This window comes from Lissotriton helveticus, chromosome 7 (genome assembly GCF_964261635.1).
Source record: "Lissotriton helveticus chromosome 7, aLisHel1.1, whole genome shotgun sequence".
In the NCBI taxonomy this organism is placed as follows: Eukaryota; Metazoa; Chordata; class Amphibia; order Caudata; family Salamandridae; genus Lissotriton; species Lissotriton helveticus.
Window position 1 is genome coordinate 1,701,498,983 of NC_136068.1, and position 25,942 is coordinate 1,701,524,924.

General features: G+C 44.1%; 1 pseudogene; it reads right to left on the minus strand.

The window, feature by feature from the left end:
- The window catches only part of LOC144769647 (IgGFc-binding protein-like), a 1,000,379-nt pseudogene that overhangs the window by 63,004 nt on the left and 911,433 nt on the right, over nt 1-25,942 (minus strand).

The window sequence follows — 25,942 nt, forward strand, 5'->3', positions numbered from 1 at the left end:
AGCCGCCGCTGCACGGAGACCCGGTGAGTGGGGCCCAAAGCGCAGTATCGGGGAGGAGGGCGACGGGGCACATTGCCGGTGTCCGCCCCTTCCCTCCAGTGCGTAGAGCCTATTGAGGCTCCGGGGGCAGCTGGTTCTTTTCGAGTCCCCCATAGCGGGACTCCAACATCACGGGGGCGCCCTTGTTTTAGGGCCCCAGAGGCTCCCGGGCGCAGTGTGCATCCGGAGCCCACGAGAGGCTCAAGAAAGCCCCACATTGTTTCCGAGCCCACGAGAGGCTCTTGGCTCATTCTGTTGATATCGAGTCCCCAGAGGAGGGACTCCAATGAAGGCCCCACATTGTTCTCGAGCCCTGAGAGGCTCCAACATTGGCAGCATTCCTTGATAGGCGACGAGGCTCCCGGGGGCATAGTTCTTTTGGCCAGAGCCTGCAAGGCTCCCACATTGGCCTCATCCTTGTTGATTACAGCAGCCAAGCACTTAGTGGGCAGCTGCTACGCTTAGGCCCCCCTGACATTGCGACACAGGGCGTCCTAGCCCCAGGGAGGCCAGTTGGCCTGGGTATAGTTATGAGTTCATGCTAATGTGATTTCTGCTAATTGTTCTTTGCTGCACCTCTGAATGTGTTTAGATGCATCATGTGCCTTGTTCTTACACCTCTGAATGTTCTATGCATCATGTGTGAAGCTTCTGATTGTTAAATGTTCTAAGTACTAAGTGTGAAAGTGCATATTCCTGACAGTGGTCCAGGTGGCCCTGTCTTGTACATATCCCCTGTAAATTCTGCCCGTGCCTGTTGGCACATTGTAAAGTGTGTGTTTTTATCTAATGTGTTTTGGTGTAATACAAAGGCTATTTTTACATATAACCTTGTGTGGAGTTTCCTTTGTGGTGGGTCTTGGGTGTTGTTCCTGGGGGTGCGTGCGCAAACATTTAACTCACATTGTCTCCAAGTTTAGCCTTACTGCTCGTGCTACGTTGCCAAGGGGGTGAGCAGGGGTTATCTTGGCGTATACCTCCCCCTTGCCCTGATGTGGAAGTGGTGGTCTCTGACTGACTTTGGCGCAAGCCCTGGCCAGCCAGGGATCCCATTTCTAACAAGACGACAATACCATCCTAGTCAGTTTTGACATTGAGAGCCTGTATACCAGCATCCCACAAGATGACACCCTGAAGGTCCTCGAAAAAACCCTGAATGAGACTACCTGGAGTATAACACATCGAAGAATTTCATCTTGGAATGTGCCTGATTAGCACTAAAAAAAAATACTTTGAGTCCGAAGACATCTTGTACTCCAGACAGGAGGGACCTCTATGGGTTGTATTTTTGCCCCTAGTGTGGCGGGACTCTACGTGTACGATTTTGAGAGAAAATTCATATTGAATGACAACAATCCTTTCTCCTCGAATATCGTATTTTGGAGAAGGTACATAGACGACGTCCTTGCCATTTGGCAGGGACCACTCGCAACTCTGGTAGACTTTACCAACTGGATCAACACTTGTGACCAAAACCTCAGGTTCACGAACACAATCGACCGTGACAAAATGATCTTGTTGGACATCTCCATAACAAAGGAAAATGGCCATCTGGAAACCAACACATATCATAAACCCACTTCAAAAAACAATCTATTGAGGTTCGATAGCTTCCATCCTAGACCACTGAGGGAAAATTTACCCTATGGGCAGTACCTAAGACTACGTCGTAATTGCAGTAAAATCAGCAACTACCGCACTCAGGCAGCCACTCTAACTGAAAACTGTCCTTAAGAGGCTATCCAGACCAGATCCTAAATAAATGTCAAAAAAGAGCGCGTAATCAGCCCAGAGAAGCACTACTCGAAGAAACAACACATACAGTAGATGACATTCATCTGACGTGTGTTACCACTTACAACACGGCATCTAACTTGATGACAAAGTCAGTCAACAGACATTGGTTCATTCTGAACACAGGAAACCTACATTGGTAGAAACCCCTTTTTTCCTTCAAAGGTCCCGTAGTTTAAAAGATTCACTTGTGAACACACGCCCTAGGTTCACTACCCAAGCGCCCATACAAACTACCACTATGGCCTGGGGCATGCCCAGTGTGGTGGGCCATTTCAAATGTGGTAATTGTAGTGTGTGCCACCTCACAAACAACACTAAAACATTGGATCTAGAACCTGGCAAAGTATGGAACCAAGGGACACACACAAACTGCAATAGTGAGAATGTGGTGTATCTCATAAAGTGCCCCTGCAACCTGTCGTATGTGGGAATGACCTGCAGGAAAGTTAAAATGAGAATCTGCGAACATCGCAGCAACATAAGATGCAGAAAATCCATGACGAAATTAACAGAACACTACCTAGAGAAAAACCACACTACCAATGATCTCGAATAGATAGTGATTGAGCAGATCAAGTCTGGACCTAGAATCCAACAGCGCTTGTTCGAAAAGGAACAGCGTTGGATTTATAGACTTTTGACCAACAGAATTGGGATTAACGATAACATCCCGTGGAACACAGTCCTCCAACGCTAAGGGATGCATGTTAACCTCTTTGTAGTATCCTTCCATCAGAAATATCCTTGGATCGGCACCCCACCACTGAACTTACTGTGACTTATCTGGCCCTAAACTAGTTTTCGTTCCTGGCGGCACCCAATGCATCAACCGCCGCACTGCCTCCCCCTTTTTTTTATATGGCACCTATCATTCTAATTGTAACTTATCCATGTATCTTATCTCTATTTTTGTTAATGGATCTTAATGTTATAATTATTGGTGTCACGAACCCATACAACATGTGGGCTCATCATCTTACCGCGCTTTCCCTTCCTAACCCTAGCATGTATATTTATTGTGGTATTTTCACCTTATAGACTCACTGCCCTTCCCTTTGCAACCCTAGGGAACCCAGGACGCTAAGTTTATACATCCGCCCCCTGTCTCTATAGCAACTACTTGGCGTGCTCCCGCGCGTCACGTTCCCTTTTGACCTCCCTGCCACGCCCACACCCGGAAGTCTCCACTTAATGCCCCGGAGCTTGCCGATCGGGCTACCCTCGAGGATCCTGAGGACAGCGGTTAGGCACAATGGCTTTTTCCGCATTCCGGTCGCAGTGAGTAGACGCGTTGAGGTTATGCTGGCAAACCTCGAGATCCTGCCGTTATTTGCCACAATATCGCTTCACTAAGCGCGCCACTGCATTTAAGCTCACGACCTTCGCTCTCTTTCTTTATCCAGACAGACATGGAATCCCAAGACTGTCCTCGTTTCCTATGAGGCACAATCTACTCGTTTTTCGAGTAAGCATTTTTCCTTGTTTTCCACATGTCCTCCCTATAGCAATCGCTATTTTTATTGAAAAGCCCACGCTCTGATCAGATTAATTACATACATGAAGCTCACCATTGATTTGTGAGCATTGATATTCCACTGCATGTGAATACGTGTCAGTGGCATGTTTAATATAATTACACCGGTGCTATTGATAGTGTACACTTGGCAAGTGTTTTTATATATGGCACAATGTGTTTAGGAATTGCATACAACCAGTTGTTTGATAATGTGACAGCAGTGGGCACCAAGTATATTATCCTAGATGCACACCATTGCGCACCTCACAGATCGTTGTGATTATGCAATCTACATCAGTGATTGGATTCCCATTTCACCATAACTATAGCAGCTACGGGGGCTAGCATGAAGCACCAGAGACCTAGAAAAACTATGTTACAGGCATGTACTTGAATGCTTGTTTCTTGTTGTTTCCTTCCACAGGTTTTAATTTTTCCCTGACTTCAGAATCTGGAAGTTTATCCGCCTGACTGTGACTAACAGTTAGGTCCTGAGCGCCGAGGGTTGGATGCACCTTAGCGTGTGCATACCACTCAGGTTCTCTTATCACTTTTTGGTCCTGACGAAAACCTGGAAATCTCCAACACAGGTTGAAACATGTAGACCCAAGCACTTCTCACATAGATATAGTCGGTCAATCTAACCCACTCTGATATCTTGATTTGTTTTTATTATTGTCCAGTACCTTCAGATTAAAGTTTTATTGAAGGTATACTGCGCCAATTTTTAAATACATTTTTTCACTACACTCACAGAAATTACCCGCTTCACTGTAATTCAGGTGTCGCCGCACACCCGGATGGCACTCGGCTATCCGGGTGGGACCCCGATGATGAAGCATGTCACCAACCAGGTCGGTGAGTGAGGGGTCTTCTAAAAAAGGAACATCTTCCTGATGACTTCTATGCCTTCCACCTTCTCCATTAGGACCACTACCTGGTCCTTTGGTGATACTCCTCCTTTTTGTTTATACATGGTTACAAATGAAGACAAGGCCGTACTAAGGAGGGACTAACAAGCCTATTGACGAATCAGAAGCCAGCATTTACAAAGGGCAATGACTCAAGCCAATGAAAAATATGGGTGGAGAGAGGGCCGAACTTCAAGTCCATACTCAAATACAGCACGCCTCTCAGAGCAGCGTTTGTGCTGCCCAAACTCGACCCAAACAGGTTGACACTAAGGGAATGAGCACACGAGGATGGAGCTCTGCTGTCTCTCGCGAGCCCCAGTGGTCAAAGTGGGGGGTGGGGGAATCTGCGGGCCATCACGTGCCCATACTTTTTTAATTTTTGAAAACTAGTTTCTAGTTTGTGTAAAAAGACGCCCGCCAGGGGACGGTAATTCTGACAGTTTAAATGCTTCATCTGTCGTGTAAGGCAGACATTCTCCTGTGCTTTGAAACCGATGGAGGCGATGGAGGCGCAGACAGATAAGCAAGTCATCTTGCCAGGAAGCCTGCTTGCCTTAAAGAAATGTAAATGTGCACAACTGGTTCATCTGCAAATGTAAAGGGCGCCAGTAAGCTGGTATTGGCTTTAATTGATGTAATCACTTATAGTTTCATGATGATTATGGAATCACTTGAAGCTACATGATGACGCTATTTTTAGAGATATTGTAAGGAAGCTACCAACTAAGCTGTGTTCAGTTTCTGTAGTACTAAAAGCTATTTTTTGAAAGCACTTTTTTATTTTAAACATTTTTGCACATTTTGTAGCAGCCATCGTAAATTGTGAGTAATGCAAGTTTAAAATAATGTACTTACATGTTCACAGTGCTTTTGACTGGGACCTTGTAGCAATACACGTACACAAGTCACTATTCTTCACTGCACAAACCAGAATTCAATTCTGCGGCTCTCAGGTGCAGTGCATTAACTAATATAGATTTCATAATGTCTTATAATGCATTTACCACTGATAAACATAACTTACATTTTACTTTAATTTAAGCTGTGCATTGTTATGTATGTAGTTACTTGAAGGTGAAAGGCCTAAAAAACGTACAGAATATTTAGTTTTTTTAGTCACAACTTTGACCACGCCCCCACGCTCACTCACCCCGCCTCCATTGCGCGCAGCATCCCAATTCCATAGTTTTTTTTAAAAGAACTTCCATCAGTCGTGAGCCCCTATCAATACATTAGCAGATATTCATAGAGAATCGCCAAATATGCTGCCTCATTAATAGGCATGCTCCAGGTCGTTGTGTGACAACCTGCCAATATACATTTTATGATGTAATGGATTAGTACAAGACTGTCATTCCAAAATACTGGTAGTAGCTACTTGGTGGGCAATTTTTACATGCTGATTGGGAACCTGCCCAATAATAATACATCAGGACACTAGTGCAAGGGGGTGTAAGTGTGGGACAATATTTTATTGTTTTTGGAGAAACCAAGTCTCGATTTGGGAGATTGTTTCTGAAAAACAAAACATTTTAATAAACGTTTGGTGAATGGGACGGCCGCTGTCCACCTAACTGTTTGTACATTGAAAGAAACTGCCACACCTTTGAATCCTTTCAATGTACAGAGATGACCCCTGGACTGGCAGTTATCTCCAAATCTGACGGCCATCAATCCGTCAGGACGGCGGGGGTAATGTTCTCAACACCCTGACGTATGCAGTACCGTCTATCAAAAGACATATCCGTCGCTGAAGTGACTTCCCCACTCATCAGATCCGGGTGGTAAAAGCGACGACCACGGTATCCTTGCTACGCAAGTCTAAAAACATTCCATGGTTTCTCCTGCATGGGGCGTAGACATTTTTTCCTGCATTTAGAAACAGTTATGCCATTTTTAGATGGAAGTGCTAGGGCCGTGGGGTTCAAGAAATGCATGGCTCGGTCTGCAGTCAGAGGAAAATGGCAAGGCGAGACTGGTTTAGTGGTCATCACCTGCCATTACATTCTATATTTCCAGGCTTTGGGGTGCAATAAAAGAAAAGTAACAAACCTACCTTCCTCATTAATCTGAAAGAAAACACAAAAGTTATTTTAAGACGTTAAATGCTTCGTTGTTTCCAATTCATAATAAGACTTCTCCCTATAAACATCTATAAAGTGCCTGAGGAGAGCTTGGGAGGCATTGGTCACACCTGCGCAGAATTCGAACATTTCTGCTGAAACAAACTCCTAAAAGTCATCAAGTTCACAGAGTGAGCACTAGAGTCAATATCTCCTACTCCCTCTTTGCTGCTTTCCAAATCCTCCGTTTGCTCTATTCTGATCTCAAGTTCCTCTGAACAGCGCTCAAATTTGCTTCGTAGCACTTCAATAAACTTCAAATAATATTATAAACCACCAACACACTTCACACAGACCACCAAAAAGATAAGGAATAGTGAATTATATTGAACCAGTGACTGACAGTTAAAAGGACATGAAACTCTTGTGATAGAAGGCCACAATTACAATTGGGCCTGTAAATACCATTAGTAGTGCAAACGCCTTAATTTGGTTTGCCCCAAACTTGGGTGCCACCTGCGTGCAACCTTGGACCAGGCGAATAAATGAACGAGTTGCGTTCCCCAAGCCACGGTGTGCAACCTACAGTTGTGTACAAAGCGCACACCCTCTGATTATTGCATTGCAAAGAAGTAGTGATCAGCGAGTGTAGAATCTGCACAAGCAATTTGCACAGGACGCTTGATCTGCAGTGCACGCTCTGACTCCCGGTGTATTTCTTCAAATGTCACGCCTAACGACGGCTTGAGATCTGCACTGCACGCTCAGACATGCATTCCAATCACCTTTATGAAGCAGATGAACCACTTTACCATTTACGCATTAATTGGAGGAGGGAACAGTAGAGTAAGCCACAATTTCCAGAATGGAAAATTAGGTGACTTAGGCTTAGCCAAGAAGCTTGACACCCATCAATTTTCAGTTGAAATCTACACACAAACTTCGAGTGTGGGGACAGACACTAGAGGCAGAGTGGGAGTTTACACTTGTCTCCAGCTGTTTATCCATAGTTGGGACCTGAATGCAAGGTACACAACGCCAATGAAGCAACAATGGCCGGGGTGGACACAAGGCCGCCCGGTAAGTAACCCTGGGTCTAGTTCGCGTAGTAGCACTACGCGCAGCTATGCGAAGTGCACTTCGCACTACGCAAGCTACGAGTAGCTATGCGTAGCTATGTGTAGCTCTGCAAACTGCGTAGTGCGCTGTGCAAAATGCTGTTCACACTGATTGCACAGTGCTGGATGCTTGTCCGCACTGTGCAATCATTGAAAACCGCATCTTGCACAGTGCAAGCGGTCGTTTTCTGCCACTCGAGTAGATTTGTACTCGAGCGGCAGCTTTCTCAACGCGGACTGGTAGTTTCTCATCGCGAGCATACGCGATCACTCGCAATGAGAAACCTGACCTCCCCGCATTGAGAATCTTGCGGGAGGTTTATTTTCCAAGCTCGCGATCGGAAACTTGATGTTGCTGATCGCGAACTAGGAAAAAGTCTTGCCGGGATGGTATTTTGCTCGCTCGCGGTCGCCATCTTGATGTTGAGGGCCCCGAGCAAGCAAAAAATGGCCGCTACGCTACACGTTTTTGCACTGTGCTACGTGCAATTTGCGTAGCGCGTAGTTGCGCAAACTATGCAACCTATGCAAGCGTAGCGTAGTCATACGCCCAGGGTTACCGGTAAATTCTTCAAACCATTACTTTGAAGAGCTGGAGGACATGAGCAGAGAATTGCATGAGAAGCAGTGGGCTTTACTGGGTCTACTCACTGAGCTACTGATCAATTTGAATCCAATACTGCAGGATTGTGTGAACATCGCAGCGGTGTAACCCCTCGTGCGTTAACTCGCCCCTTCACCGGGCTTGCACGGATTCACATATAAACACTCGACCCCACAAACTATGATACATGAAATTTCAAGTACTGGCAACTTTCCAGGTCAATTCACGAAGCCCGGGCGAGAAGGCACAGACTGAGGGAGGGAGGAGGGGGGCACCGTAAGAAAGTAGTGCTGTGCAACAGTCGAAGTAAAGGGGCTAGTAGCTATGGAAGGACACAAATTACGACATGGCCGTCATTAAGAGGGACTAACAAGCCTAAAACCTATCGGAAGGCAGCATTTAAGACACAAGCCAATGAGAAATATGGGTGGAAAGTGGGCGGAGCTTCCACAGAGCTTCCACTCCATCCTGAATACTGCATGCCTCACAAAGCGAGCAGCGCATGCAGGTTGCCGCTATAGGCTCAACCTAAAAAGGATGGTTGGGGAAAACCTTGCACCCTGTGGCAGACACCTCAAGGGGCCTGCCGCCTGCATCACTGTGCATGGTTGAAAGGGGGGTCCCTTGGGAGCCCCCACGGGCCCCATCCAAGCCTACGGTACAGCTGTCCGAATCGGTCATTGTACTTGCTCATTCAGAAACCTTCTCCATTGGGCTGTACGATTCGGCTCCAATCGACTCCGGCTGCCTGAATCTTGTTCAGAACCGATTAGGACAGCCGGAATGCTGCCTTGCATCGTACTCGGTTGTCCGGAAAAGTGAAAAGTGAACGATTCGGTCGGGAACATAGATACCGTATCAGGTTCACAGAATCTGAATCCTGTTTGGAGCCTTTCCTGACGACATTGTAATCGGCCACTAAATGCAGACCTTTTCCCAATCAAATGTTAGCACTTATTACATTTAAGAAGGCAAGCCAATGTTATCCTATGGGAGAGGCAGGTCTTAAGGTAGTGAAAACCAAAGTTAGGAGTTTTCACTACCTGGACAAGTAAAACTTAAAAGTACATGCCCAACCTTTTAATGAAAATGTACCCTGCCCTTTGGGCTACCTTAGGAGTGGCTTATATGCAATAATTTAGGAGATTTAGGCATTCAGGTTGCAATAGCCGTCCTGGGACACATTTTGCGGGTCTACTTAAGTGGGTGGCACAATAAGTGCTACAGGCCCACTAGTAGTATTTTATTTACACTGCAGACCCTGAGTATATTGTATGACACTGTACAAGTAACTTTTAAGTACATTAAATCATATGTAAGACAATTTTACCATGTTTAAGGGAAAGAGCACAGGCACATTAGCACTGATTAGCAGCGGTAAGGTGCAAAGATTGCTAGAGCGAACTAAAACTAATTTCAGCAAAATGTGGAGGCACATTGTTTTAGAGAAGACCACCCTAAGGCTGACAGTTCTAGCACAACTCCAGACTGATTTTTGGACTAGTCATACAAATATAACCTGTGTTCAGGAATGGCACCAGAGGCGAACACCGCTCAGTTCTGACTAGTGCAAACGCCAGCAGCAAGATATGCTCACTCCATCTTACTTCAAGATATCAGCTCTGATGCAAGTATAGCCCACATGTGTCTTAGCGCGGAGGGTATATCAAATTTTTCAGGGTGCTACACTTGATGTGACGCTGTGCACTGGAATTGTGCTGCAGTCTCAAGCCTCACCACCTGTGCAGCAGTTAACAGCTACTTGGAGGGAACCTGTGTGGTGTGGTGAATCACAGCGGTGACTATATGGCAAACTCCATTACTATCCTACTCACCCTTGAAAATTCTGTTGCAAACAGGCACAGTGCTGTCACTCACAGTGTGAAGCATTCCGCCGTATGGTTGTAATATGGGCTTTTCTACATATTTTTTTTTAACAATGGCAGCTTAAGGCTGATGAATGAAGGGGGGTCATCTCCTGCCAATCTCTCTGCAGGGCAGATACAGAATGTGAATCACAGTTTAAATGGGCAGTTGCTGAAGGGAGCTAAGCCAAACCCCCTCTATAAGCTATTTCTCTTTGTGAGCCAAATCTAATGTGTGGTTTCCCTATTGAACCATAGACGTAATTGCATCTGCTGAAAAGCTCTGTATGTTGAACAAGCTAGCCTGTGAGTATGGTTGATGAGGATTCTGCCTAAATGGATATCTGTGGGCCCTTTCAGTGCCATTATCATAATCAACATCTGGCTATTCAGAGTTAGCTTTTGAAGGAGAACACCCAGAACTCCTTTGAACTTTTGTACCCAAGCCTTTCTCTAATGCCCAGGGGTCACTAACTATAAAATAGAAGTCTTGAATCATTGGCAATGTCTCCTTGCATTGCCAATGATTCAAGACTTCTATTTTATAGTTAGTGACCCCCATTATGTCTGTGATCGGCTAATCATAGCTGTGTTTTGCGTCATTGACAGCCACAAAAACCTGCTACTTCTCTATTTCTTCTTGGATTTATCATATATGGTGATCTAATGCAACTAGTGTGCCAAACATTTTTGTGCTGCTATTTGACATTTGCTCAAATGTAGCTTTATTTTCTTTCCTATGGAGCAATAACAAGTTATAAAGAGCCTCTATAGGGTACGCTGTCACCCTCACCATCTTGACAAAGCCTGCTGGAGCCTAGTGACAGTCTCTGTGGCATAGCTCCATGTAGGTTGAACCTCAGACAGCTACTTCCATTCCTACTCCTTGGACGAGATTAACTTGCTCCCCCTTTTTCCACAGGTGGTCTCACTTTGAGCCGCACCTTTGTTACAAGAGGTTATATGCGACATTAGACGAGAGAGGCTGTTTGTGACAATTCTCTTGTTTACATAGATCGTTAAAAGAGAAAAAATGGTTCTCAAAAGATAACAAAAGTGGACTAAATGCTCAGAGGTTGCTTTTGCACATTAGTCGTCTCCTCAGTTTGTCGGATGTATGACGTTACAACGCATACTTTTACAACGCATACCTTTACAACGAAATTTTTACAACGCAAAAACCATTACAACGCATGTATTTACAACGCATGTTTTTACAACGCATACCATTACAACGTAAGTATTGGTAAGTATATATTAATTTTTTAAATGTAAATTAATTGAAATTAATATAATTTAATTTAATTTAATTTCATTTAATTAATTTAATTTAAATGTAATTTTACTTTATTTTTACCCTGTACCCCTGTACCCCAAAAACCGAAAACTGACCCTGAACCCTAAAAATACCCTTTTACCCAAAAACCCAAAACTGACCCTGAACCCTAAAAATACCCCTTTACCCAAAAACCCAAAACTGACCCTGAACCCTTAAAATACCCCTTTACCCAAAAACCCCAAACTGACCCTGAACCCTAAAAATACCCTTTTACCCAAAAACCCAAAACTGACCCTGAACCCTAAAAATACCCCTTTACCCAAAAACCCAAAACTGACCCTGAACCCTTAAAATACCCCTTTACCCAAAAACCCAAAACTGACCCTGATTCCTAAAAATACCCTTTTACCCAAAAACCCAAAACTGACCCTGAACCCTAAAAATACCCCTTTACCCAAAAACCCAAAACTGACCCTGAAACCTAAAAATACCCCTTTACCCAAAAACCCAAAACTGACCCTGAACCCTAAAAATACCCCTTTACCCAAAAACCCAAAACTGACCCTGAACCCTAAAAATACCCCTTTACCCAAAACCCAAAACTGACCCTGAACCCTAAAAATACCCCTTTACCCAAAAACCCAAAACTGACCCTGAACCCTAAAAATACCCCTTTACCCAAAAACCCCAAACTGACCCTGAACCCTAAAAATACCCCTTAAAAAACCCAAACATATAACATTTTAAATATAATTATATACTTACCAATACTTACGTTGTAATAGTATGCGTTGTAAAGGTACCTACGTTGTAAAAACATGCGTTGTAAATACATGCGTTGTAATGGTTTTTGCGTTGTAAAAGTTTCGTTGTAATGGTAGTGCGTTGTAAAAGTTGCGTTGTAAAGGTCGTTTCCCGAACTGAGAGCAACACACTACACACTGCAGAATGTTTATTGCCTAAGTGAGGCTTAGTTTCTTCCAGACCACACCTATGACTTGTAAGAGTCTTTGTATTGTGTTTGCCCTTGCTGAGAGTCCTGCAGGGCAAACCACTGAGATCTGATCCAACACCGATTACAGTTGGTTATTCACTGCATCCTGGGCAAGCTTACCTGTTGTACAGGTGTCTGACCACTTCTATTTGAATTGAATTGAGAGAGCAGGTATAAGGTAAACTGCAAAATTCCTGGCGCACTAAACAACTGGCTTTAGTTGTTTACAGTTACACAACTAACAACTTCATTGTATGACATTGTTTTATCTTACTTTCATATACCTTCAATGATGGATAGAGGATTTTCACCTCTGTTGTTAATGGATTAAGCATGGAAATATAGAGTTTATACATTGTTGATCATGGATGACCAAGGGTTAACCGTGTTATTGACAAGCACCTGACTGGAAAAGCACAGTAGTCTTATTTCAAGGATGGAAAACAAAGGACTTGAAGGTAACAATGCACATCTTTAGATGGTTAGCTAATGTCATACGCAAAATCCATGATAGATTTAGAGAAGAGTGAGAAGAGAAAAGGGTAGTAGAGAGGAGACACTAATCCGTGGGAAAGTAGAAAAAGGACAGAAGGTGGTTGGATAAACAGAAATGAGATAGAAGTAGTGGAGAGAATAGACATGGGCAGTGTGCGAAGTGGGAGGAGTCATGCAATTTAGGATCAGAGCAGGAGGAAGCAAAGTAAAGGGTAAGGGGATCCATAGAGTCTCTTAATGTGAGCAGTGACAAAGGCTGTAGCTGACGCTGACAACAGGGGAAAACAAAAGAGCTTCACCAGATCAATTACAACAAGGGTAACACAAAGGAAGGTGTTTTTTTCTGAGTGACGTCATATAAGAAGAAAGTAGAAGACATTTCTAGGTAGGGTCTAAAACAGTATTAGGTAGGCCATACGTGCTATGAAAGCTGATAGGTAGGACATGTACTTACCCAAGCCTTCATGCTCGCCGAGATAGTTACAATCTTATCGTGGAAAAATACATGGACACGTGCTGCCAAGTTTGCATCCCCTGAACTGCAGGTCCTGAAATCCACCACTACTCGGAACCAGACTGTGGATGCGTCATCGCAGAGTGAGGTCACCTCATAAGCCCCTATCAGTGACACCATTTCTGACATGCCATCGAAGGAAGTGAACTGGACCCCTGGGTCCATGGTGCATGTCCCTTCCTTGGGGAAGCATCCTCGCACCCCTCGTCTGACCGTGCACAGCTCATTCGTTCCACAAGAGAACTCTTCACAAAGTACCCCTCCGAATGCTCTGCATTTGCATTTCTTGCTGCAGTCATTTGAGACAATTACTTCGTTCACCTGGAAGAGACAACAGTACACTGTCAGAACACAGCTCGCTTGGGCTCCATTGTCCCACTTCCTCATACTGAGATTAATGTCATGCACTGCACATCCATCTAAAATAACTCAGAGAGGCTTTTATTGGCCCCCCTCCAGCAATCGACTTGCTTCCACATCATCCCCTCTAAAGACAACCTACCCATTTCAGATCTGCCCCGTTGGCATTCCATTCCAATTGTTTTGATTGCTCTCAAGAAAGCAGCTATAAAATCCTACAAAGTAGAAAACACCTTGCCCAATCAAATCTCTAACAAAACGCCACATGTTCTGTTGATTACTTTGGGATGTGATCTGCTTACATTTTCACTTTTGCTAGAAAATGTAGTTGGAGCACCTTAACAGGACTGGTGGCTTACCTGAGGGCTCTCCATCTGAGAAACTTCAACTCACACTTGCATTTGCATGTCAGCCTTCAAAAGCCTCTGAGGTCTTGACATGGTAACCATTTCAACATCCCATCAACATTACAACTTGTGGTGCAAACACAGTTTTCATTACCCAACTCTAAAGTGCTAAGCAAAAGAGGTTATCACTCCATATGCTGACATCAGGGTTTTGTAAGAGAAGATATATAGGACCTTGAGGGAAAACAGGGGTAATAAGATCATTGTCTAACACCGGGGGTTCTGGAAATGAAGATATATAGGACCCTGCAATGCTGAAGGAAACAGCGGGCTGTCAGATGATATAATGACACCGGGGTTCAGAACAGAAGATATATAGGACTTTACGGCACTAAGGAAAACAGGGGTCATCAGTCCATATGCTGACTCCAGATCCTGGAACACAAGATACAGAGGACCTTTCAGCGCTGCAGGAAACAGGGGTTTCTCAGTCAATATGCTGACACCAGGATTCTGAACAGAAGATATATAGAACCTTACGGTGCTGAGTCAAACAGCGGGTCATCAGTCCATATACTGACGCCAGGATCTGGAACCGAAGATATATAGGGCCTTGCAGTGCTAAAGGAACAGGAAGTTGTCATCTCATATGCTGACACTGGGGTTCTGAACACAAGGACCTTCAGCGGTGAGGGAAACAACGGTTCTCTGCCCATATGCTGACACTGGGTTTCTGGAATGAAGAACACATAGAATCTTACAGTGCTAAAAGAAACAGGGCATTGTCAGCTCATGCGGTGACACTGGGGCTCTGAACTAAAGATACACAGGACCTTACAGCACTGAGGGAAATAGGGAGTTGTCAGCTTGTAGTGTTTTTATCTAGGAACCTGAATCGATATTCCTATTTTATGCCCTTGTCCGGTTATAATCAATAATATCCATACAACGGCATAGTAATCATATCCATAATTCAGTGGTAGCACATGCTGTCACATTAAGCAAGGCTACTTCTCCGGTCCCCTAGAAAGCACACCGAGTTCTCTAAACAAAACCAAGCCTCCAGCAACCTGGGAAATCCCCCTTGCTTTTGTTTTGATTTCGTCCTAGAACTCCTGTAAAGCACTGTAAGAACGGCCAGTTCTTAGTGACATCTTTATTGACGTCTTATGTCCAACCTTACGTCAAACCCAGGCACCTTTCAGGTATAAATATACCAACGTTGCCTTAAGCAATACACGGTGGTGGTTTTGGAGCAGAGCAGCTATCTACTTGCCCGAGAGCCCAGCTGATGCGAGAGCCCACGGACGCTGCCCCTCCTCTTTGACGCACTGAGAGAGACGCTGTCTTTTCTCCTGCCGAGAAATCCAGCTCCGGTGTTTCCAGATACCTTCGCGGGTTACTGGGATATCGAGTCCTGAGAAAGAGATACAAGACCTCCTGCTTTCTATTACCCAGGTACGGAACTGACTAAACCCTTACAGAGAATACTTGAGTCAGATTCTTGGCAAAACAAACTTAACTTAAACTGCTACTTACTTACTCCTTCCCACGTATTAGGCTTAGGTCAGGTACACCGGGGTAGGCGTATTTAGAAGCACCTGTTGAGTACGATTAGTCAATGTATATATGTATGTATATATTTTATCTATTTTAAAGTATCATATGGCTAAGAAACCATATCAATGCTTTTACAGTATTGTTTTATAATCCTCGTTTTACTGTACGCACTTTACTTTACCATGAGTATTGCAATCGTGGCAATTCATTTCTCTTGTATGAGGAAGAAGACTGCTCAATAAATTACACCTTTTATTGAAAACGCCCGTCTCTCTTTTCTCTGCATTCTGGTGAAACTAAGTACGCACATTTGACGGAGTGAAATAGCTGTCTATTGTTTTCACACGACTCTAGAGATACACTCTTATTCAGGGAGAGCAAAGTTGTCATGTTTTATGGTTGTCAGAAGCGAATCCCTTCTTGTCTATCCAGGGAGGTTAAACTCCTCCTCGTTTATTCGAGAAAGTTTCTAGTGACCTCTGAGCTAGCTGGCAAACCTTAAGTCTAATATAGTCAGTAGAGACCTAGTTAACCTCAGTCCTACGTCTACACTGCTGAATATATTATTCCAATGCGCAGAGCCTATTGGGAATATAGGAACTACACTACAAGCTCATACACTGAGACTGAGGTTGTGAACCAAAGATACACAGGACCTTACAGCGCTGAGGGAACAGGGGGTTGTCAGCTCATACACTGACACTGAAGTTGCGAACTGAAGATATATAAGACCATAAAGCGCTGAGGGAAACACGGGTCTTCAGTCCATATGCTGACACCAAGGGTCTGGAATGACTGACAAAGAACCATGCAGATTTGAGGGAAAGGAGGTGTTGGCAGCCATATGCTGACACCAGGGTCTGGAACAAATTTATCAGACCTTACAGCACTGAGGGAAACAGGGGATTGTCAGTCCATATGCCGACACTGGGGTTCTGGAACGGAAGGTATATAGAACCACAGAGCGCAGAGGGTAATGGAGTTGTAAGTCCATATAGTAACACCAGGATGTTGTAATAGAATCCATAAAGCACCTCACAGAGCTGAAGGAAACTGCGTAGTCAGTCCGTATAGTGACACTGGCAGGGCCGGACTGGGAACCAAAACCGGCCCTGACTGACAAAGTGCTCAGCCGGCCCCCTTCCCCGGGGGTTGGGGGTGCGGCCGAGCTCTTTGCCAGGGCCGGTTTTCGGCCGATTTTGTTACAGGGACGATTTTGCAGCTGTGCTGTAAAAACGGACCTGTAACAAAAACGGCCCCCAGGGGCCTAAAACCGGCCCCCACCCATGCGGCGCACCGGGGGATTGCCCGGTGCCCACTTCGGCCAGTCCGGCCCTGGACACTGGGGTTCTGTAACTCAAGATATATAGGACCTTACAGCGCTATTGGAAACAGGGGGGGCAGAGGGTTGTCAGCCCATATGCTCACACTGGGGTCCTGGAACAGAAATAATATAGGACCTTACAGTGCTGAGGTAAACAGGGGTTGTCAGTCCATATGCTGAAACCATGTTCTGGAACAGAAGATATATAGGACCTTACAGCGCTGAAGAAACGGAAGGCCATCAGTCCATATGCTGACACTGGTTTTCTGGAACGAAGGAGAAATAGAACCTGACAGTGCTGAAGGAAAGGGAAGGCCATCGCCCTCATGCGAACACTGGGTTTCTGGAATGGAAGTCATAGAGTAGCTTAGAGTGCTGAGGGAAGAGAGAGAGTTTTCAAACATATGCGGTCACTGATGGTGCTGAGGGTGCTGGGAGAAAGGGGAGGCCATTGGCCCAGAAGCGAACACAGGGTTATAGAATGGAAAACATCTAGAACTGTACAGCGATGAGGCAAAGGGGATGCAGACACTGTGTTTCTAGAATGGAAGACCTACAGAATCTTGCTGGTCTGAGTGAAAGGGGAGGATTTCCAAACTTATGAGGACACTCGGGCTCTGGAAGGGAAAACATTTACAATCCTACAGAACTGAGAGAAAGGATGATTCATCTGCCCATATATAGAAAGTGGGGTTCTGAGTCAGAAGATATATAAGACAACTACAGTACTGAGGGAAAGGACAGGCTGGCGGCCTATATGCAGACACTAAGATTCTTGAACCTAAGACTTATAGAACCTCATAATTCTGATAGATAATGGAGGACGGTGGCCCATATGCGGACACAGGGTTTCTGGACTAGAAGGCATAGAACCTTACAGTATAAAAAGAAAGGGGAGGGAACCAGGCAATATGCATTCACTCGGGGTCTGCAAAGCAAGCTGTATAGAGCCCTGCTGGGGTTCTGCATTGGAAGACATATAGGAACTCACAGTGCTACCGAAAAGAGGAGGGCACCAGTTTACATAAAGGTATATTGGACCTCAGAACGGGGACGGATATTCCGTTTGCCAAAATATGAATTTCATAGGATATAACAGGGTTTATATTTCAGAGGATAGGATATGCTTCACTGCTGTGATAGAGTAATACATCTGCCAAGATTTAAATCAAACCTTTAGACTTGTTCTTGGAGTCTTTCTCTCATCAATTGTGCTCATAGGTGGGCTCTTGGCCTTCTCAGATACGAATTTCAATCCGAAAAGTTGGCCTGCTGCAGTGCAATGCTTTGGTGATTCTCTCGAATTCTTTGTCCTAGACATTGGCGGCAAGGAGCTACATAGCTTTCAATGGGACAAACCAGTGTGGTCAGGCTGATTCGAGAATCACAATGGTGGATTGACTCTGCACTTCAATCTGGTCTTCTCCTGGAGTAAAGAAAGTTTCTTTACTCCAGGATTGGAACTTTCACAGATTCACATGCTTGAGTCATTCCCTGTCATCGAGAGGGGAGTCCCCACTATCTTTAAATGTAATGTTTTAGTAGACATAGAACATAAGGCCTAATGCCTCATTATTTAGGTACATATCCCTGTTCTTATTTAAAAATGGACAACTTAGAAAACAGCCAATCACATACCACCACCCTGTAGAACCTTCCTGAGAGAAGCTCCAGTCCCTCATATTCTTCACTGCATGCCATGCTAGGGAGTGTCCATCGAGCTCTGCTCAGTTTTTTCCTCAAGCTGTTGAAAGATTTTTCACTGTTTTTTACCTTCTTTTGACTTTACATATATACAATCCAGATCTGTACATCTGTGTTTAGGTGAAGTAAACAGACACCCACCATGTCAGCAACACTTAAAAAAATCCTATTTGGACCCTGTGGCACCTGCAGGAAGAAGAGATTGCACATCGACGACCCTCACAAAGACTGTCTTTATTATCTTTGTCCGGACCACAAACCCAAGGACTGCAAGGTATGCCGCACCTTTCCAACTTAAACTTTGAAAGACTGTGAAGGGAGGCTTCTCTTGTGGCTGCAGAGGCTTAAGAACAGTGTGATGCCTCTTCAAGATCCTCATCTAAAATGCCTCATAAAATACCTTTGGATAAACATAGTGCTCCTTTTAAGCTGCCTACTCAACTACAGATGGACAAAAAAGGAGTATCTCCCATAAAATCCTTTAAAAACCAGCCTTAGAACCTTCTACTTGTCCTCCGAAGCTTAAACACAAGAAGCCTACCTTAGCTCTGCCGATGAAGAGCTGATCGATGACATCCCTGACAATGACAAGGCCCTCTTCCGTTACAGCTTATTTCCCCCGCCCCCACTCCTCTCCCTTGCTTCTCCAGGAAGCAAATCTCCTCCTACCAAATGGCTGTATTGTTTCAGCCTCAGGCCTCCTCACACTTACTCAGGGAGCAGGTTGGCTCAGGCTGTCAAAGACTGACCAATCAGAAATGGCTGCTACAGGGAGGCTTTAGGTACCCTCGGAATAGTTCATTCTACTACTTTTCTGTGATTGTTATAACAAATCCAACCTTGGAAAGTTATTGGATTTATTGTAATCATTATTTGGTACTTTGAATGATATTTATAGATAGCACCCAAGCAAAGAAAAACTTTGTTAAGTTTAATAAAGTCTTCCCATGTTAGTTAAGGAGCTAGCATCACTACAATTAGAGGGGAAAACATTGTTGTTGTTCCCTACCAGGACATTTAAAACATACTTTATATTGTCCTTGGTTTTTATAACAATGTTCCCTACCCTTGCAACACATGGAGCCGACCTTGGGGGTGGCATATACGGTATAAAGAGGTTGTTTTGGAAGTATATTTAATTCCAAAGTCAGGTTTGGGCATAGTTATATTTTTCAACCAGGCTGCAAGGCAGGTCTGGCTTTAAAATAACACCTGACACCACAGAAGTGCATTAAGTCCACTGGGGTCTCTAAACCTACATGCCCTATTATATACCAGGGACTTCCAGGTAGATTGTCTAGGCAATTAGGATTATACCAATCACCATATACCTTTACGGGACAAAGCACTGGCCCTGGTTAGAAGAGCTCAGGGCACTTTCAGAGTCAGCACCCACTACCATCAGTCAAAAACAATTGGGGTGATCAGAGCAACATGGGCGACTTTCCTACATGCCCCTCAGTACAAGCTGAAAGGTGATGGGAAAATAGCCTACACCCTGATAATTTTCATTGTCTAAGTGGAAAAACTTGTAAAGTCTATCTGCATTGGCATGGGCAGTCCCAGGTAAGTGAGCCACTGTGAAGTTCCTCGCCTGTAGGTAAATGGACAACCTCAACAATTTTTTGGTTCTTCCCCCTCATCTAAATGAGCCATCTGAGAGGCCTGTGGTCAGGTTGAACATAGGAGTACCAAACAGATATGGCCTAAGCTTCTTCATGGACTAAACCACAGCAAAGGCTTTCCTCCCACTGGTACTCCATCTTTGCTTTATCAGGAATAGTCTCCTGTAAATGAAGGCAGCTGGTTGATCATGGCCCTCTTCATTTACTTGTACGAGTACTTCCCCAATCCATTGCTCTGAAGCATCCCTCTGAACAATAAGCTCTGTATTGTAGTCAGGGGCCAGTAGGACTGTAGTTGAATACATAGCCTCATTTAGAGTGTCAAATGGCTTCCTCTAGGATCCAAATTACCTTTTTGGGCTGCTTTATTGAGGTAAGATCTGTCATGGGAGCCACAGTGGTCCCGTAGTTCCTCATAAACCTCCTGTATTATCCAGCCATGCCGAGAAAGGCCCTGACCTGTGTCTGGGGTTCAGGAGCTTTCCAATCCGTGATGGTCTGAATCTTGGGCAGGAGAGGTTGCACACTGCCTTCACCTACAAGGTGGCTCATATACACCACTGAACTGTGGTAAATAAAAGATTACCCTGGCAGAATTTCTAGGCATTAACAAAGTATCATGCATCAAATGAGAGACAGGATCTGTGGTGTCCAAGTTAAATGGGCTTTATTCCAATAACTCGAGTCAAAGGGAGAATATGTTCCATCACCTCTGAGGTTCAGGAAGAGTCTTCTAACAATTATTTACTGAACATGGGTTATATACATTTTATCTTGTACATAGGACGTAGGAAGGAACGCTCGAGGCAGAGCAGAGAAAGAAAGAGATAAGAACATGTGGGTGTACACTTTGATGAGTCATAGGTAGGTGATAGGTAGGTGTCATAGGTGGGTGGTACACAGAGGAGGAGTTTGCATGACCAGCTCGAACTGTGCCCTAATTGTGCAATTTGGGCATGACATGCAATTGACGTGCAACTGGGAGGAAGCTGACTTTCAACCTAGTAGAGAGATCTCTTGTGTCAAGGCGACCAGCACATCTAGTACAACTGATATCTAGAGTCAGGGGGTGTATTATCTGAAGCAAAGGTTGTTCGTCACTAAAAGACAGAGAGGGCATATTTATTCGTTCATTGCATGAGCTTTCTATGGGTGCAAGCACTGTAATTCACTTAAATGGAGACAGAATGGCTAGGCCCTATCTCCCTCGGACGGGTTCTGTGTACTTTTCCTCACCGGGCAGGGATGCCACTCTGTACAGCAAACAGATAACTGTTATTCATAATACTGTCTTGGCAGGCTTCTTGCTGACGTGACTGCAGTTTTCAGTGTCAGGAGTCATGAAAACAATATTTCAGAAAGTGGTTTCAGGCTCAACCACAAAAAAGGGTTCAGTACGATATTTATTTAAATGTGCACAATGCATAATGCAAAAACATGGGCCTTCATGTTAGCTTAACGTTTGGGAGACTTGATGACTTGACTTGCAGGACATGTTTGCAGGGGCCTAGTGATTCAGGCCACTACGAGGAAGTGCATGGGTGACATGCACATGACATGTAACATAGGGTACACGTAGGGGACACCTTGGTCAGGCAAAATTTAATTTTCCACATTCCCTCCTTGTCCCCTACTTAACCCTTTACGATACATCTATATTCATGAGACCGTATAGTTGATCATACAGCATCATTTGTTCGTCCTTAACTCTTTGTTTACGTGGATGGGGAACACAGGCAGTGGCACACAGGCCGCAAATCGCCGGGCCACACTGCAAACAGAGACAGCAACCAAATATCATAAGTAGGACCAGTCCTAGGAAAGTCAACACTTTCCATCCCCAAGCAGATATTATACCCCAGAGCCAACTAGACCAAGTCCATGTGCCTGGGTCTTGATGTATGACATGAGCAATCTTGTGTAGTCTTGTTATTGCTGCGTACACAGATGGTGCGTTATTTGCGATGAAAATGCAACAACTAGATCGGATCATGCTACAAGCTCCGCCCCTATCCGCCAGGATGACGTCTAGAACGAGGCGGTTTTGAAGAACGACAAGTCTAATAGCAGACTGTTCCTGGGTCAAGTTCGCCAGGGCAGATGCAGTTATATTTACAACTGTTTCAAGAGTCCTTGTTAACCTGCGTATCAGTTTACTGTTTTGGACGGGACCTATGAAGAAAAAGAATCCTTTGTTGAAATCTGTATATTGCTCCCAAGCTGTTTCAGTCTGATCGATCCCTGCGGAATCTGTCTCTCTCTTTTGTCTAACATGTTCTAGTCGTGAATCTCTATGATAATTTGATGGGGCTAGAAAAACGGGTGGCAATAAGAATGCTATATAACAAGTCCCACCCCAGTCTAAGGGCAGATGTACATAGGCTGTCTGACCACAAATGAAATAGGTATGGCGTGATGTTTTGAAAGAAGAAAGTCCTTTATCGTTAAACTCTACTACAGTGTTACACTCGCTGTGTCCCATTTGTACTGAGCCTTTCTTTTTAACACATAAATCACCTTTTGCTGGAAGGACTGAAATAAACGGTGGACCTGTGTTTTGCTTGGGCTGAACATTTAACATTATAAAATTAACGGATGCATTTCCCTGCTTGTACTCTTCATTCTCTAAATCGGTTCCCTTTCTTTGGGGGAATCCGTCTTTGTCTGGAAAGCATGCTTCATTCATTACTTTATTCAGGTTTCCATATATACAGCCACCTGGATAAGCTATGTACCTTCTATCTATTGAGGTCATTAGAGCAAACCATGCTCCACACGAACCATTGTGTGAGAACGGTAAAGGGTAGAAGGGCAGAACTCCCTTCGTTTCTTGATAAGGAGGCAGTTGGCCACATACCCAGCAATCAGTCGCATTGCTGGTCTGGTGAGAATGGTGTAACATTCGAATAAATGTATTGTTACGTAGTGCAAGTCGATATGACAATTCATGAGGAGGCAGGTCACTAAATGTATGCTCTGCGGTGCTATTACTGGAAGAATGCATATGTGAGGAAATGGGAAAGAAAACATGTAGCAATAAACTGATACCAATTATAACAATGCACAGAATAAAAAGAATGATCAAGGTAACTATACATCTACTGCGTAATATCTTGCAGTATTTTTCCTTCTTATCTCTCTTCTTGCTATTCTCATATGTGATCTTATACATGTCAGAAATCTTAGTCTAACCGATTCACCACCGGGTGGGCTTAAACAATTAAACTATGTCTGACTTACAAGATCTTAACCTAGATTTATACTCTTGCTGAGGGGTCTTTTCTAGCAAAGGTCAGTGTTCTTTATAAAAGTTCCAAAGTTCCAAATAGTGCAAAGTATCTTTTGTAGTGATGAAGGTGAGTTCGGCCTTTACGTCCTTCCACCGACTTCGGCGTCTTCCAACGTGGCTCAAGGGGACTTGAACGATCAAAATTCTGGATGCATACAAAATTCTCGGGGACAATGGCGTGTTCCTTGACCTGGGTGTTGTCAGGGAAGGCAGCAGCAACCTGTGAACAACAAGAGAGTAGTGTAGACATCAAGGAAGCCAGGTAATCTGTCAGCATGTTACTGTCAACATCAGGTATTTTCTTTGGCATAGGCGTACCTCACATATTTGGCGGTCTAACAAAAACTACTTCATATGGAGATAGGCCTGTTCTGGAATGAGCTACCGTACGCATGTAAAAGAGGGCAACCGGCAAGGCCACCATCCAATCCACGCCTTTTTCTGTACAGATCTCAGCAACTTTTGTCTTAATTGTCTGATTATGTCTTTCTACAAGGCCTGCTGCTTCTGGGTGTCTGACACAATGGAATTTCCATGTATAACCTAACAGAAGGGACACTTGTTTCATTAGTTCAGAGGAGAATGGTTGATCGTTATCTGAATAGATCACATGAGGTAATTCATATCTAGGGGAGTTCTGCGCACTAATTGTCTGGCTGTTGTAACAGCAGTATAATCTGGAACTGGATAAGCTTCTGTCCGTCTAGATAGTGCACACACTACTACCAAGACGTACTTGTAACCTCTACATATGTCCATTTGGATATAAACCATCTGGAGAACCTCATAAGGGTGGTCAGGAGGATGAAATCCGCCTTGTTCCGGAATGCCTTTAGCTGGATTGAACTGGCAACAGATCATACCTGTTCACAGATCATACATGTTCGCAGATCATACATGTTCGCACTTTCTGTTTCGCTGCTGCACGTAGGTGCTTGTTAAACCAAATATTCAGTAAGCTGTCTATCATTGCCTTCTCTCCTAAGTGTGCAGGACTATGTGTTGTGTTTATGATTATTTGAACCATAGAATCTGAAAGAAACCATGTGCTTTTTCCCTTAGTCATCCAACCTTGGTCAGTCTGGACCCCTCCTTGGAAAGCAAGTGTTGTACACCACTTGCTTTTCACAGAAAGTGTAAGACTGTCAGAGATGCAATGTCACAGTCTGGTTCTGATCTTGCTGTAATTAGAATGTCGTTTATGTACTGTATCAGTGCTGTGTTGGTAGGCATGTAAACACTGACTAGCTGTCGCTTTAACGCTTGACTGCAAATGCTAGGACCCTATGTCATCAATCCAGCAAAAATAAATTATATAGTAATAAATAAACAAATAAAAATGAATTTTCAATTCAAAAGCACAATTTTTATTTTGGGGAAACCTCTTTCCAAAAAGCTCTGTAGTTTATAAAAATCCTACTCTAAATCTTGGGAATAGTATGACCATACTACCTACAATATGTTCTCTAAATGTATTTGAATAAAATCCAAATTATTCTAACATAGACAGAAAACTGGAGCCTCTGTGAGAAACAGCCCCTCCCTCTAGAAAGATGTTCGCGCACGGAGTTTTGAATCAACTCCAAGCCGGGCTACACTGTGATCTAAAAGTGAATGACTGCCAGATGCTGAACCCATTGCAAGAGCAAGACTCCTGCCAATTATTCTGTTTACACTATTTTAAACTATACATTTGCAAGCGTGACTTAACTGTAAGGAAGAACAATTTTTTTTTTACACAAGTCAGAGGGGCTGGGGAGGTAACTTCGCTACGAACTCACTCCTTGATCACATACCCCTCCCCTCAGAGCCAGGAGCTGGCTCAGTGTCAAACATAAAAAATAGGAGACAAGCCTCTCACTCGTCTCTTCCTCCCTAAAATTGGGTCGCTGCCAACGCTGAGCTCATTGAAAGAGCCAAACGTCTGCCAAGTTTCTTAAAGAGTGAGCTGCAAGCCTCCTCCCTCCACATTCGAAGGAAGCTAGTGTAAGTCGGAGCAGTAGCCCTCCCTTTACATAAACAGTTCTCTGCGGCTCATCACGGAGGCTCTGAGAGCTGAGAACAGCTGCCAAGTTACTGAAGACAGAGCTCGGTCTCGTCCGCGGAAAAGAATTGGAGTATGGCCAATAATAACAAGACAGGCAGTGCTCGATGCTCCTAGAGGGAAAAGCCCTCCCTTTACAAGATATCTTTTACTGGGAGCCAGGCCACTTCTCAAGGTCGAAAAACACATTCTGAGTAATTCAAAACATATCTGATCCCCCAGGCCAGAGAGCTAAACCAACATACTCTAATTTCACTGAAGCCAATTTAATAAGGACATATTTTCTGTAACTAAGTGACATGCTAGTACTTTAAAATAATCCTGTACTGCTACTTAAAAGCTCCACTTTCTAATAAACACTTTTGTCTAACTAATTCAGCTAGAAGGCAAGACATTTGAAACATGTGCATTTGTTTAGCATGCAAATTACCACACAAAAAGGGACAATTTGCTTCTGCACACAATGCTAAGCACTTTGCAGTTGAGAGAAA